This window comes from Urtica dioica, chromosome 6 (assembly GCF_054948205.1).
Source record: "Urtica dioica subsp. dioica isolate 48M chromosome 6, U.dioica_male_clone48M_v1_H2, whole genome shotgun sequence".
Taxonomy (NCBI): domain Eukaryota; kingdom Viridiplantae; phylum Streptophyta; class Magnoliopsida; order Rosales; family Urticaceae; genus Urtica; species Urtica dioica.
The window spans coordinates 15605034-15620199 of NC_142761.1; the positions used below are offsets into that span (position 1 = coordinate 15605034).

The 15166-nt window shown below is 38.8% G+C and overlaps 1 long non-coding RNA gene across 1 annotated transcript; it reads left to right on the top strand.

Moving 5' to 3' along the window:
* The first annotated feature begins 2109 nt into the window (after window positions 1-2109).
* On the top strand, window positions 2110-3199 carry LOC149393435 (uncharacterized). Its single transcript, XR_016299840.1, has 2 exons — window positions 2110-2450; window positions 2800-3199. It is a non-coding gene; the product is annotated as an uncharacterized LOC149393435 (long non-coding RNA).
* Window positions 3200-15166: the final 11967 nt, after the last annotated feature.

A 15166-nucleotide genomic window follows, 5' to 3' on the forward strand; every position in this document is an offset into this window, starting at 1 on the left:
CGGGGAAGAAAAGAAGGTGAGAAGAAGAGAAGGGCGGAGGAAGAAGAGAGAAGGGCAAAGAAGAAGAAGAGAGAGTGAGAGCGGCGACGGCGGCGGAGGAAGAAGGAGGGGCGGCGAGTGGGCGTGGGTTGGAGAGAGAGATAGAGATAGTGGGTTTAGGTCGGGGGGAGAGAGAGAGAGAGAGAGAGAGAGAGAGAGAGAGAGAGAAGAACTAGAAGAAGAAGAGAATGAAATATTTCTGAAATTTTTGAAAAAAAATAGAGAGGGAAGTTTTTAAATTCCAGTCTACGACATTTCGCCGCGGCCAAATATATACGTGGAAACATTTCGCCGCGGCCAAGGCTTAAGCTCGCCGCGGCGAAATGTTTGGTTTTACAGTTCTCCCACAACGGTACACTGTACCGTTGTGGAAGAGTTTGGCCGCGGCGAGTTTATGCCTTGGCCGCGGCGATATTCAACAACGGGTCACCATCCCGTTGTTTAAACCTTAAATTTTTTTTGAATTCCACAACAGGTCAATAGTCCCGTTGTGGAAACATCAAGATTCTACAATGGGACTCTTGTCCCGTTGTGGAAACATCATGATTCTACAACGGGACAACGTTCCGTTGTGGAATATCCGTTGTAGAATCTAACATTTGTAGTAGTGCTTGGACTCAAAAGTTCACAAACACCCTTAAGAATTCAACTAAATTGTGATGAGTGGACACTGAGAATCTCTCGGTTCAAATGAATTTATTTTCTACTTAAGAATTCAACTAAATTGTGATGAGTGGATCCACTGAATATTATCTATGTTTACCCTTCATGAATATCATCAGCTAGTCGGGATTTACAAAATTATCATTTTACCCTTCTAGCTGTTATTTCGTCAACTCCTTTGTCGCTTGTGAATAAGTTAAAAACAATGTATTGACGAGGAGCTAACAAGTCACATTGTTTCATCCAAAAGAGTCATGACTCAATTTGGACACTGGCTAGTTCATTTCTTCACATTCCAAGGAACAAAGCATGAGGTGATATACATTGCATTTTGGCAATCTTATAAATGAATTCCATATCTATGAGATCTTCACAAAGTTACTCATGACATCTTCATAACTTAGTACTTCACCAATAGGTCTTGTTAAGAATCACATAGTCAATCTGAACTCCGACTTTCTCAAATGAGAATACGTAAGCTATGAAATGGCATGTATCATTTCAGGATTGAGGTAAGCACGATGCAATACATACGTAGTGACTTCAAGACATAAGAGGTTAAATGATTTGTTTTTATCTTGTCTCTAGAAGTGCACTGATCAATTCAGTACCTTCGGAAGATACCTAAAAGAACTATAGAGTTTCCAACTCTCAATGTCTCATAACCAGACATCATAGATTCTCCTAACAATCGTACTGGGATCAATAGTTCTTTGATCCTTAGATTGAGAATATATTATTTTAAGCAAACCATGAAGAGTTTGTTCATGCAAATCTACATTTGTCTCTTCATAGATTGTTAGTTTTGTTTATGGACTAAAGACTAAGGTTTTATCATAAAGCTTCAGACAAGGAAGAATGAATGAACGTTTCAACTTTTTATTAATAAATAAGTGTAAGGACAAGTTTCTGCGTCACCCGTATTTGGAGATATGGAAATAACTAACGAGTTTACGTTGTTACAACTAAATTCTCGAGTGAATTATATTTCAACGGATTTATCGAATTAATTTAAAGTATGTTAAGGTTATGGAAATCTCTGAATAAATAAAGGAATTGTCGAGTTTAACTCGATTAATAAATTATTTCCGATGAGACATTCTGAAAATTAATTTAAGAAATAAATTCTCAAGAACGAGAATTAATTCCGAGAAACCTTAAATATATTTTAATTAATCGAGAATGAACGAGAAAATTCTCGGTTCGAATCATATAATTATAATCCGTTCGGTTATGGATTTAATTAAATAATTGTATGAAATGACGTGGTTGTAACAATTTTTAAGGGACTCATTTGAAAGAAAACAAGGAATAGAGGTGGGAAAGTAATTAATAGGATAAGGATTGCTTGCCACGTCATCAATGACTAGAATCTTCTTCAAAGTGATTTGCATCACTTGGCCGAGTGAAGAAAAAAAGAATCGGCAACCAGGAAAAAAAAGAAAGGAAAAGAAGAGAAAAGAAGAAGAAGAAGAAAACTGAGCGGGAGAGAGAAAGAGCCGAGAGAGAGAGGGAAAGAGATCGAGGGAGTGCAAGAGAGGAAGAGAGCGAGGGAGTGAGCGACGAGGGTGAGCTCGCGAAGAGGAAGCTCGGCCGACAGCCACCGAGACCGAGATTCACCACTGGACGCGCGCGCGGACTGAGAAGGAACGAGCGTCGCCGCAAGCACGCCGAGGACGCCGGACAGAGAGAAATCGCCGGAAACAGAAGGAAAGAGCACCGGAGAGAAGAGATTTCATGGAATTAAGGTTAGATTTTTGGTTCCCCCAATTTTGGAATCCGGATTCTAGGGTTTGAATTTTGGAATTTGGGGCTTTTCTCTCTGATTGTTTTTGTGTAATTATGGCGTGGATTAGTGTTGTTTCCGGGTTATCTCTTGGTTTGGATTCGATATCTGAATATTTGCTTGAGTCAAGCCCGATTTTAGTTTGGAATTCTGCTGGTTTTGGCCGAGACTGTTGGTTTATTATTTTGAGTCTGGGTATTGGATTATGAGTTGTGAAAGGCTGTTTGAATGTCTTGTTTGTATGAGTAGTGATGTTTTTTTTAGATTAGTTAACATGGTCATTAAGCTTCGTCTTTGTTGCGAGTGTGTAGTCGAGTGAGGCTCGCTTTTAGGTAGGCTGAACAGGACTCGGGGCAGCGGCTCGGGATGGCGAGGAGGCTGTCCGAAATTTAGCGGAGGTGCTGTGCGAGCGATGACGAGACGGAGCCGGACAGCGAGGTTGTCGTCTCAGTGATGTGAGACATCTCCGAGTGGCTAGGGCGAGTCGGGGTTTGTCCCGAGTCTCGACTCGTGCTAGTGCGAACCTATAATTATTTTTTGTTGGGTCGGTCTAGATTATGAGAGTTGCGATATAATATCAATATGTATGTTTTATAATCAAGCTCGTTTAATATAAGTTATTAAGAAAAATAAATTAATATGTATCGTTATTAAACTCGTTGATGATTCAATCAAATTATTTAGTATCCTCATTTAATTTACGTTTTAAAACCGAGTTTGACTATAAGCTCGACTCTTTTAATGTGGAAAAAGAATATCAACGAGAAATGTTTTATTTACGTTCTCAAATACTTATAACTTGTCAATAAAGAGACAAGTCAAAAAATATCTTCTAAAATACATTTGAAAAGTATCGTTTTGAGTTATTTTCATATAACTTACGTATGCTATAGATTGTTAGCAAGAGTTTCTTTATACGTTCTTTTCTTTTAGTTTCGACCCTCGGGAACTTATTCGAAGCAGTTGGCTTTGCCTAGTCAAGAGAATAGGTGGTCGAATAGTGTGGGACATTTCTTGGCTTATATTAGAAAAGCGATGTGAAGGCCTTGTTTTTAGGCGTCCATTCTTTTATGTATCTCTGGTTTGCCTCCGTGTATTCTCTGTTTTTCGTGTTTGTGACGCTCTGAGTAGCGTGACAAGGTGAACGTTTTGAATACGTTGTGTATGAGCTTTCTTTTAGTAGAAGTGTGTACGTTAGTAGATCAATGGACGAGATACTACGTACGCTCGATGTTCGATCTTTCTCTTCCATAGATAAGTCCAGATTGCTATAAGGATTAGCAGCGAGCAGGAAGGAGCTTACGAGGACTGGGTTGTATGTGAAGTTAAGAAGAACCCTTTTATCTGGAAGAGAAGATCTCAGGATTCGAAAGAATCATATCCGGGTAAGTGGATTTTAGGCACCTACAATATCAAGAAATATTATATATATCTTTATATATATACACATATATTGTACGTACATTCTTTATATGCTTTCTAGTAAGCAAGAGTAAGATAAGCCAAAAGATAATTCACTATCAAGATTAAGGGCTTTAAGCCACTAACGAATTGAGAAACGGAATTAGTCCGGCTAACAAAAATGGCTAGAGGATCTAGGAACCCGAAGCCTTTGTTATGTGTGTAGTTAGTTTTCCTTCCAAGAGATCTAGTCCTAGTAAACTGGGTTATGAGAGACTCTAGTTAAGACTCGTATTCAAAAGCGATGATATTATGATAGGATCTTTGGGAGTCGCATCCCAAGATCTTATAAGTCACAAGTTAATAAAAGAAAAGAATATACGTTAAGATCGGGATTGAACCCGAATTAAGCAGTCTCTCATGTTAAGTTAATTAAAGAGAAAACATGGAATGGTACCGCATCCGACATATACCCCATGTTAGCAGGTACCTATTATGCTTCGTGCTGGTACCACATGGGGATTAGGCAGGGGATTGTACACCCTCTGTCTGGCGCCAATAAGACATGTGTCGTGAGGATATCATTAAGGGATCCCGAGCAGGTCATGTATTGTTTTATGGGAATCGCCGGGACCTAAGCTGGCATATTCTCAAGTAAGTTGGAGTTACCGGGACCTAAGCTGGTAATTCCTTAGTTTATGATAAGAGCAAGTATGTTATGATGTGAATCACCGGGACCTAAGCTGGTGAATTCTTAAGTAAGATGAATCTCTCGGGACCTAAGCTGAGTGATTCCTAAGCAGATGAATCTGTCGGGACCTAAGCCGATTGATTCTTATGAAAGGTGGATTTATCGGGACCTAAGCTGATACTTATGCAAGTTATGATAAGATATGAACTTTATGTTATGCTTTTTGCTTATGTGTTATGTGCACGGTGCATTAGTTATGTAGATATCCGCTTACTGAGTCTTTCGACTCACAGTTATTATCTTGATATTGTAGATAAAGGAAAGGCTAAGGAAGACTGAGTAGAGCATCAGCGAAACCGGTAAGTAAGTAGGCGTGTGTATGTACGGCTGCCGACCCGTGGCTAAGTCAAGGGCGAATGAGTCTATTTTGTTTTTAAAAAGACGAGTCTTTTTGTTTGTAAAGTTTTAAATAGTATGTTGTAGGAAAAACGAAAAATTCGCCCATATTTTTTAGACGTTTATGTAAATATTTTAAAAGTTTTTCTAGAAAATGTTTTTCGGAAGCGCTTCCACCAAGGTTTTTATGAACTTTATTTTATGTTAAGTAAGATACGAAGATCTCTGCTGCGGCTCGCGAGCGAGCTAAGGCTCGCGGGTCGTGACAGAATTTTTGGTATCAGAGCCCAGGTTGAGTCGTTTCTGTAGACTCGTGGTCGTACATACACTAACTTACTTACTTATAAGTCAGCTGATGTTTAAGATAGCCTTATCTATAATATCTTGTTGAGTCTTTGTGAAAGATAGCGGTTATGCTAGGATAACCGAATGCTTACCCATTCCTACTTATAGGTGAAGTAGAGATTAAGAATGGGACCTAAGAAGCAAACGCAGACGAATCTTTCACAAGAAATGACTGAAATGAGCAGGGCTCTAGAGCGTCAAGCAGAAGATGCTCGTAGAAGGGATGCTCAAATAGAAGAGCAGAACAGGTTGATCACGCAGCTTATTGCGCGAATGAATGAGCAGCAACCTCCACGAGGTCAAGAAGACCCTGAACCCCAGGCGCATCGACCAGAACAACCAAGAGGACAAGGTGAGCACGTGCTAAATATGAATAGGAATCTAGGTGGTCAGAATGTGCAAGCGCCACCACAAGCTCAAGCTATGGCGCCAGATGAGGTTCCGCTGTTCCAGATTCCGATAATGGCACCGACTGTCGGAGAGCCTGTATATGAGCGCTTTCGTAAGCAGAAGCCGCCGACTTTCAATGGAGATGCTGATCTTTCCCTAGCGGAGAATTGGATTAAAAGGATCCAACAGATCTTCACGTACATGCAACTTACAGATGCTGAGAGGGTTGCTTGTGCTGTGAACCAGCTGGAACTTGAGGCTCGAAGCTGGTGGGAGGTAATCGTACTTTATGATGATGTTTCTCATATTACATGGAATCGTTTTATCAACCTATTTTATGAGAAATACCTTGGCGAAGCTAATCTCTCGGGTAAGGTACGAGAGTTTATGGATCTTAGTCAAGGAAAGCTCTCTGTAGCTGAATATGTAGCCAAGTTTGATGGACTTGCAAAGTTCTCGCCTTCTATGGTACCGACGGATCAGTCGCGCAAGATGAGGTTTATGCATGGACTCAATGTGGAAATTGTGCGTCAGGTTGATAGTGGCGACGTTGGGCCGCGAACTTATGCGAATGTGGTTCAAAAGGCGTTAAGGATTGATAGTTGGCGTATAGCACAAGTCAATCCAGCTGGTGAGTCAGTGACCATTCCACAGGAGTCTGTAGCAGAAGTCGAGAAAAAGAACTTCATCGACAAGAAGAAAAAGAGTTGGGATAGAAACTCCAGGTCCAGGGCGCAGGGAAATGAAGGAAGCTACAGAGGAAATCAAAGCGAGAACAGGTACAAGAGGAAATCATAGTCGAGAGCTGCATCAATTAATAGTATGCGGATGAATTTGAGCATCACGACTAGCAAGAAGGTATCCTCATAGTCAATACCTTCCTTTTGGGTATAACCCTTAGCCACTAGTCGTTCTTTGAATGTCTCAAAGTTCCCATCCAGACTTTGTTGACGTACATCGAGTGCATTTCAACTTTCATGGCATCAAGCCAAAGGTTCGATTCTGAACCAGCCATTGCTTGGCTGTAGGAAACAAGGTCCTCCATGTCAGAGACGGCTACGAGAGTATCTCCGTAAGACATACCCGACGAGATTTTGATGAGTTAGATTGTGTTTTAGTTGGGGTAAGAACAGTTCCTACAGATGAGGTAGAAGCATCATCACCCAACTTTTCTTCAAGCATAATTTTGCTTCTAGGTTTTGTTGTCCATGGTGCCCACAAGAAGAGTAGTAGTTTTTACTTATGTACATTTGATGTAATAAAGTCTCACGAAGACTCTTGCTTGTAACTGCTGAATCATTAATAAAAGTTGAAACGTTCATTCACTCTCTTTGTCTATTTGAAGCTTTATGATAATCTATAGTATTTAGTCCTTAAACAAACCAAATAACATATGAAGAGACAAATGTAGATTTGCATGAACAAACTCTTCATGGTTTGCTTAAAACAAGATATTCGCAATCTAAGAATCAAAGGACTATTGGTCTCAGTACGATTGTTAGGAGAATCTATGATATCTGGTTATAGGGCATTGAGAATTGGAGACTCTATAGTTCTTCTAGGTACCTTCTGAAGGTACTGAACTCACCAGTGCACTTCTAGAGATAGAATAAGAACAAACCATTTAACCTCTTATGTCTCGAAGTCACTACGTAAGAATTGCATCATGCTTACCTCCAATCCTAAAATGAAACATGGTATTTCACAGCTTACGTATTCTCATTTGAGAAAGTTAGAGTTCGGACTCACTACGTGATTCTGAACAGGACCTATTGGTAAACTAAATTATGAAGATGTCATGAGTAACTTTGTGAAGATCTCATAGATATGGAATTCATGTACAAGATTGTTGGAATGCAATGTATATTACCTCATGTTTTGTTCCTTGGAATGTGAATAAATGAACTGGCCAGTGTCCAAATTGAGTCATAACTCTTTTGGATGAATCAATGTGACTTGTTAGCTCCTCGTCAATACATTGTTTCTAACTTATTCACAAGCGACAAAGGAATTGAGGAAATAACAGCTACAAGGGTAGAATGGAAATTTTGTAAATTCCGTCTAGCTGATGATATTCATAAAGGGTAAACATAGATAATATTCAGTGGATTCACTCATCACAATTAAGTTAAATTCTTGAGTAGAAAAAAAATTCATTTGAATCGAGAGATTCTCAGTGTCAACTCTTTAGTGGAGTCAGTTGACATTAAGCTAACCTTGGAAAAGGTTTGTGAACTTTTGAGTCCAAGTATGTTAGCTTAAGCTTTGTTAATTTGGATCCATGAGGTCACTGTCACAAGTCATATCGAGTAGGAATAGTTAAACTAGAAGCTAAGTCAAAACAAGGACTTGACAAGTTCTTCGAAAATTGTCTAAAGGGTATTTTTGTCTTTTTGGACATGGGATGGTATGAATGTTAATAAATTAGTTTTTTGACATTCTCATATGATGAAAAATGAAATGTACCACACGGTAAAGATTACAATAATTAGGCCTTGAGGATTAATTTCATTTCATGGATTTTATGCGAAAATTCTTAAGGAGCTTTTCTTATGTTGTCATGAAGAAATAAGACATCTAAAAATATGTTCTAGAAGGTCTAAAGAAACCGTCCATACCAAAGGGAAAAAGAGGATTATTTTGTGCATTAATGTATGAAGATACTTTCCAAAAGAAAAAGATGAAACAAATTTGCTTCATGAACTAACATAATGGGTGCCTATCATGAGAGAGAACAAAAGATGAAACAAATCCAAGGCCTTCTAGAAGCTAGTTGGCCGTGTGACTTAAAGACAAAGTGAGTCAATATTTGCTCATGAATATGTTATATTCTATAGAAGATGAAACTACCTTTTTGAAGGTAATCCTTCTCCTATAAATAGGACCCTCATTCTCATTGTTTCTCATCCCACAATTTTAGAGATTGAGAGCTTCTCTCTCTAGAGTTGACCGCCCACTTCTCTCTCTCTCTCTCTCTATCTCTTTTCATTTTTGTTTTGGCACCTAGGTCCACATTTGACCTAGCGTTTGTTTTAGCTCTTCGACTCTAAGACTTAGTCTTGACTTATTCCTTCTTACCTCGAGTGATTTATGTGATAGAAACTTTCGTGGTTACTCGAGTTCCCAAAGAACGAAGAAAGACGAGCTGCGTGGGGAAACGAGCGATTCAACCTCCAGAAGCTTCTCAACGATCAAGTTTCATAAAGGTTAGTAAACGCGTAATCGCTTCTAGATAGTTTTAATAATAACATGTGCTTGCTCTTTGTCTAGATTAGTAAAATCGTTTTACTTGTTTAAAAGAAAATTTTTATTTTCCGCCGCTTGCTAGAAGCGTTGAATCTTTTATAATGAAAAACGCGTTTTTAAAGTTTGAGAAATTTTGGGTAATTTGGTGACTAGTTATATTGTCTTGCTAGTTTTGTTTATTTACTCGATTCGTTATATGTTTGTTGTTATTTACTTTTATACTATGTTATTACCATGTTAATAAAACACATATAAAAGCTTTAACAACTCTCTAAAACGTTCCGTTACACTCGATTCTTTTGCACTCAAGTCCAAACTTTAAATATTTTTAGTTTTCTTCAAGGTCGAGAAAAACCCACAGTAAAAGTGGCATAACTCTCTGCTCAGAATTCTAAATTTAATTATTCTTGAATCAAATTAAAGGTCTATTTGTCCTCTTTCCAATGCAATTTGTTTTAGGTCTAAATGATGTGGGAGCCGCCAATTATTGCGATTTTACTCCGAAGTGCGCGACTGTTCCGAAAGTCCAGTTTTTTAGAATTCCGGATTTCGTACCTCACTCCATGACTTAAGAACTCTAATAAGAAAATTTCCTTAAGAAAAATTGTTTTCATAAGATAATAAACATAATTTGAAAGATTAAAATGTTTCGATTTTTTAAAATTTACTTGAATCGATTTTTTACAAAACTAGTTTGAATTTTGAAAAACCGTTTTCACTTTCAAACTTGAAAATATTTTGTTATCCAAATCAAATAAGTTTTCAAAATGTTTTCAAAACTATATCTATATCACATATGTTCATAATCTATATGCTCTTGAAAATTTGAGTTGGAGGTCTCCTCGTAAACAAGCCGAAAAATAAAGATGTGTAATCTCAAACTTTCAAGTGTTCGAGTGAGTTGAAGTTCACACTTCCCTCGTGCACTTTCCCGAATAGAAAATAGAAAACTGTCTGACTATGTACCTTGTGCCTTTATGCACTAACACTGCTATTCCTTGAACATGAAGATCTAGGATTCCTTTCTAGAAGTCGACTCTATCTCTTTAAGCACTAGGAAAGCATGTTTCCGAAATGTATTGGAGACGATGTGCCAACTTTAAAAACTAAGTGGGAGGGTTATACTTGTTGTTTACAACCTAGGAACCCCAACACTAATGAAAAGTGTAATTTTCGCCAGACTGAGAGTCACCCTCGTGGCCCTCTCTTAAATGAGAGTACTCAACAGTGCTTTGCTCTGATCATTGCTCAATGAGCTACGTCCGAGAGTGAGACAATGAGACAAGGCCTCCCCTCGGTGGATTGTTATTCAAAGTCGATCTTTTGGACTAAGTGGTTGGTTGCACACTTAGACTTCATCTTTAGTAATCCTCCCTCGAGGCCCTGCGAAAGGATGTGAGTGATCAAAATTTTTTATAAGGTGGATAGTCAAATATGATGTATTGACATCTTGACTATGCATTAATGATGAGACATTTACTTATGAAATGAGACTCGTTGCGGCCTTCCCTCGAATGAGTAAAGTGTCATTTCGTTCATAACACCTTTGGATTTTTCCTGTCTTGTTTATCCTAAAAACTTAAACAAACTTAAATCCTAAACCAAAAGACTAATCATAAACTTGTTTAAACTTTTCAGCATAATGTCTCTCAACTTTCTCTCAACCATCCTTTCCTCGAACAAGCTTGAAGGGGAAAAATATAACGACTGGAAACGTAACCTCGACATAGTCCTTACCGTGGACAAGCACAAATGGGTACTCATCACCCCCTTTCCTCAAACGAATGATGATTCGACACAAGAGGAAAAAGACGCCTTGGCGGCCTGGCTCCGATCCGATGAGATAGTGAGGTGCTATATTTTAGCATCAATGAAAAATGTGTTGCAACAACAACATCGTGACATGGAGATTGCCGCCGATATGCTCTACGATCTCCATGAGATGTTTGGAGGGCAAGGGCGTCAAGCAAGGCAACAACCGATCCGACAATTTATGAACTGTCGCATGAAGGTTGGAACTCCCGTTAGCGACCATATGATGCTGATCATTCGTTATCTAAACGAAATGGAGATCCTTGGATATGATCATTAAAAAACAAATTCATTTGAACCGAGAGATTCTTAGTGTCAACTCTTTAGTGGAGTCAGTTGACATTAAGCTAAACTTGGAAAAAGTTTGTGAAGTTTTGAGTCCAAGTATGTTAGCTTAAGCTTTGTTCATTTGGATCCATGAGGTCACTGCCACAAGTCATATCAAGTACGAATACTTAAACTAGAAGCAAAGTCAAAACAAGAACTAGATAAGTTTTACGAAAATTGTCTAAATGGTATTTTTGTCTTTTTGGACATGGGATGATATGAATGTCAATAAATAAGATTTTTTTTACATTGTCATATGATGACAAATGAAATGCACCACACGGCCAAGATTAGAATAATTGGGCCTTGAGGATATTCACATTTGGCACATGCTCACCTTGTCCTCTGAGTTGTTCTGGACGATGCGCTTGGATTTAGGGTCTTGTCGACCCCGTAGAGGTTGCTGCTCGTTCACTCGTGCAATAAGTTGCATGATCATCTTGTTCTGCTCTTCCATTTGAGCATCCCTTCGACAGGCGTCTTCTGCTTAACGCTCTAGAGCCCTGCTAATTTCAGTCATTCCTTGTTAAAGATCTATCTGCGTTTGCTTCTTAGGTCCCATTCTTCGTCCCTACTTCACCTATAAGTAGGAATGGGTAACCATTCGGTTATCTTAATATAACCACTATCTTTCACAGAGACTCAACAACATATTATAGATAAGGCTATTTTAGACATCAGCCGACTTACAAGTAAGTAAGTTAGTGTATGTAGGATCACAAATCTACTGAAATGACTCAACCTGGGCCTGATACCAAAAATTCTGTAATGACCCGCGAGCCTTAGCTCGCCCACGAGCCACGATAGAGATCTTTGTATCTTGTTTAACATAAAATAAAATTCATGAAAACCGGGGTGGAAGCGCATCCGGAAAATATTTTCTAGAAAAACTTTTAAAATATTTACATAAACGTCTAAAAAATACGGGCAAAATTTTCGTTTTTCCTACAACATACTATTTAAACTTTTACAACCAAAAGAATCTACTTTTAAAAACAAAACAGACCAATTCTCTCTTGACTTAGACCAATTCTCCCATATGTACCAAACACTCGTCCACGTTGTACCGTTAACTCTACCGTTCAGCATGTCTCGTCACTACTCAAGTCGCCACCTCTACTCCGAAATTGGACCCTTGATCAATACAACTCACACGCAGACCAAAGTCAATTCATTAATTACAGCGATGTACAAGAAAGGCTCAAACAAACGGATTCTAACTCAGAAAATTACGAGCCTAGGTTTAAAATTATATTCTCAGATTTTTCCTCAAAGGTATTCTCATATCCATCTCAGCAACCCACGGACAGAAACAACAGCATTACAGTCGGAACAAACAAGGCAAACATCACAAAAACAGCCGGTCAAAACAGGGAAACCACCAAGCATTCATAACATATCATCAACTCAATTCAGAAATTCAACCATGCAAATTCTCATATTCAATCAATTCTAAGCATCAATTTCAAGCCACATAAGCGAAAAATTCCGAACAAAACAGAGGCATAAACCAGCAAAAACAAAAATGCTTAACAACTTTTAGCCAACAATCATAACCAAAAGTCACAAAATGAACTTGTCAAAAAATTTATTGACATTCATTTCATCCTTTGTCTCAAAAGACAAAAATACCCTTTTAACTATTTTCGTTCTTGTTTTGACTTAGCTTCCAGTTTAACTATTCCTATCGATGTGATTCGTGACAGTGACCTCATGGACCCAAATGAACAAAGCTTGAGCTAAACACTTGGACTCAAAAGTTCACAAACCTTTTCCAAGTTTAGCTTAATGCCAACTGACTCCACTAAAGAGCTGACATTGAAAATCTCTCGGTTCAAATGAATTTATTTTCTACTCAAGAATTCGACCTAATTATGATGAGCGGATCCACTGAATATTATCTATGTTTACCCTTCATGAATGTCATCAGCTAGTCGGGATTTACTAAATTACCATTTTACCCTTCTAGCTGTTATTTCCTCAACTCCTTTGTCGCTTGTGAATAAGTTAGAAACAATGTATTGACGAGGAGCTAACAAGTCACATTGTTTCATCCAAAAGAGTCAGGACTCAATTTGGACACTGGCCAGTTCATTTATTCACACTCCAAGGAACAAAGCATGAGGTGACATACATTGCATTTCAGCAATCTTGTACATGAATTCCATATCTATGAGAACTTCACAAAGTTACTCATGACAGACTCACAACTTAGTACTTCACCAATAGGCCTTGTTCGGAATCACATAGTGAGTCCGAACTTTGACTTTCTCAAATGAGAATACTAAGGTGTGAAATGGCATGTCTCATTTCAGGATTAAGGTAAGCATGATGCAATTCATACATAGTGACTTCGAGACATAAGAGGTTAAATGGTTTGTTCTTATATTGTCTCTAGAAGTGCACTGGTCAATTCAGTACCTTCGGAAGATACCTAGAAGAACTATAGAGTCCCCAACTCTCAATGCCTCATAACCAGACATCATAGATTCTTCTAACAATCATACTGAGGTCAATAGTCCTTTGACCCTAAGATTGCGAATATATCGTTTTAAGCAAACTACGAAGAGTTTGTTCATGCAAATCTACATTTGTCTCTTCGTAAGTTGTTAAGTTTGTTTATGGACTAAAAGACTAAGGTGCTATCATAAAGCTTCAAACAAAGAAAGAATGAATGAACGTTTCAACTTTATTAATGAATAAGCAATTACAAGCAAGAGTCTTCGTAAGATTATATGACATCAAATGTACATAAATACACACTACAACTCTTCTTGTGGGCACCATTGACAACAGGTATATCCCGTCATAGTCAGGTCAGTACCTGAGTATGTAAGCATCAAGTTCCTAGTTCTTCGAAGATACTTAAGAACATGCTTAACAGCAATCCAGTGCTCGGGTCCAGGGTTCGATTGGAAACGGCTAACTACGCCAACGGCGAAACATATATCAGGTCTAGTGCAAAGCATAGCATACATGAAGCTTCCTACGCCAGAGGCGTAAGGAATTTTCCTCATGTCTTCAAGCTCTTGTGCAGTCTTGGGAGACTGGTCCTTAGAGAGTGAAACTCCATGCCTAAAGGGTGTTTGGCCCTTCTTGAAGTCTTGCATCGAGAAGCGATCCATCACCTTATCAATATAAGATGCTTGAGAGAGAGCGACAGGGTCCGGTTTTTCCTATCTCGAAAGATTTGGATCCCCAGAATGTACGCGGCTTCTCCTAGATCCTTCATATCGAATTGCTTTGCCAGCCAGACCTTAACCTCAGATAACTTACCCACGTCATTACCAATGAGTAGTATATCATCGACATATAGTACAAGAAACACAACTTTGCCTTCGTGTATTAACTTGTAAACACAAGGCTCATCTATTGACTGTTCAAAGCCGAAGCTCTTTACAGTTTCATCGAATCTAATATTCCATGACCTAGATGCTTGCTTTAGTCCATAAATGGATTTAAGCAACTCACAAACCTTGGTCTCTTGACCTTTATCCACAAAACCGTCTGGTTGAGCCATGTAAATGCGCTCGTCAAGATTGCCATTCAGAAAGGCTGTCTTGACATCCATTTGCCAGATCTCATAGTTGAGAGCTGCAGCTATGGATAGGAGTATGCAGATGGATTTAAGCATCGCGACTGGCGAGAAAGTTTCTTCATAGTCAATCCCTTCTTGTTGGGTATAACCCTTCGCCACAAGTCGTGCTTTGAACGTCTCGACGTTCCCATCCGGACCCCTTTTCTTCTTGTATATCCACTTACACCCTACGGGTTTAATCCCTTCAGGAAGGTCTACAAGTTTCCAAACATTGTTGACATACATCGAGTGCATTTCAACTTTCATGGCGTCAAGCCAAAGGTTTGATTCAGAACAAGCCATCGCTTGGCTATAGGAAACAGGATCATCCATGTCAGAGACGGCTACAAGAGAGTCTCCATAAGACATGTACCTGTCAGGCTTTTGAGTAGCCCTCCCACTACGTCTAAGTACTACTTGACGAGATTCTAATGAGTTAGGTTGTGTTTCAGTTGGGGTAAGAACAGTTCTTACAGATGAGGTAGAAGCTTCC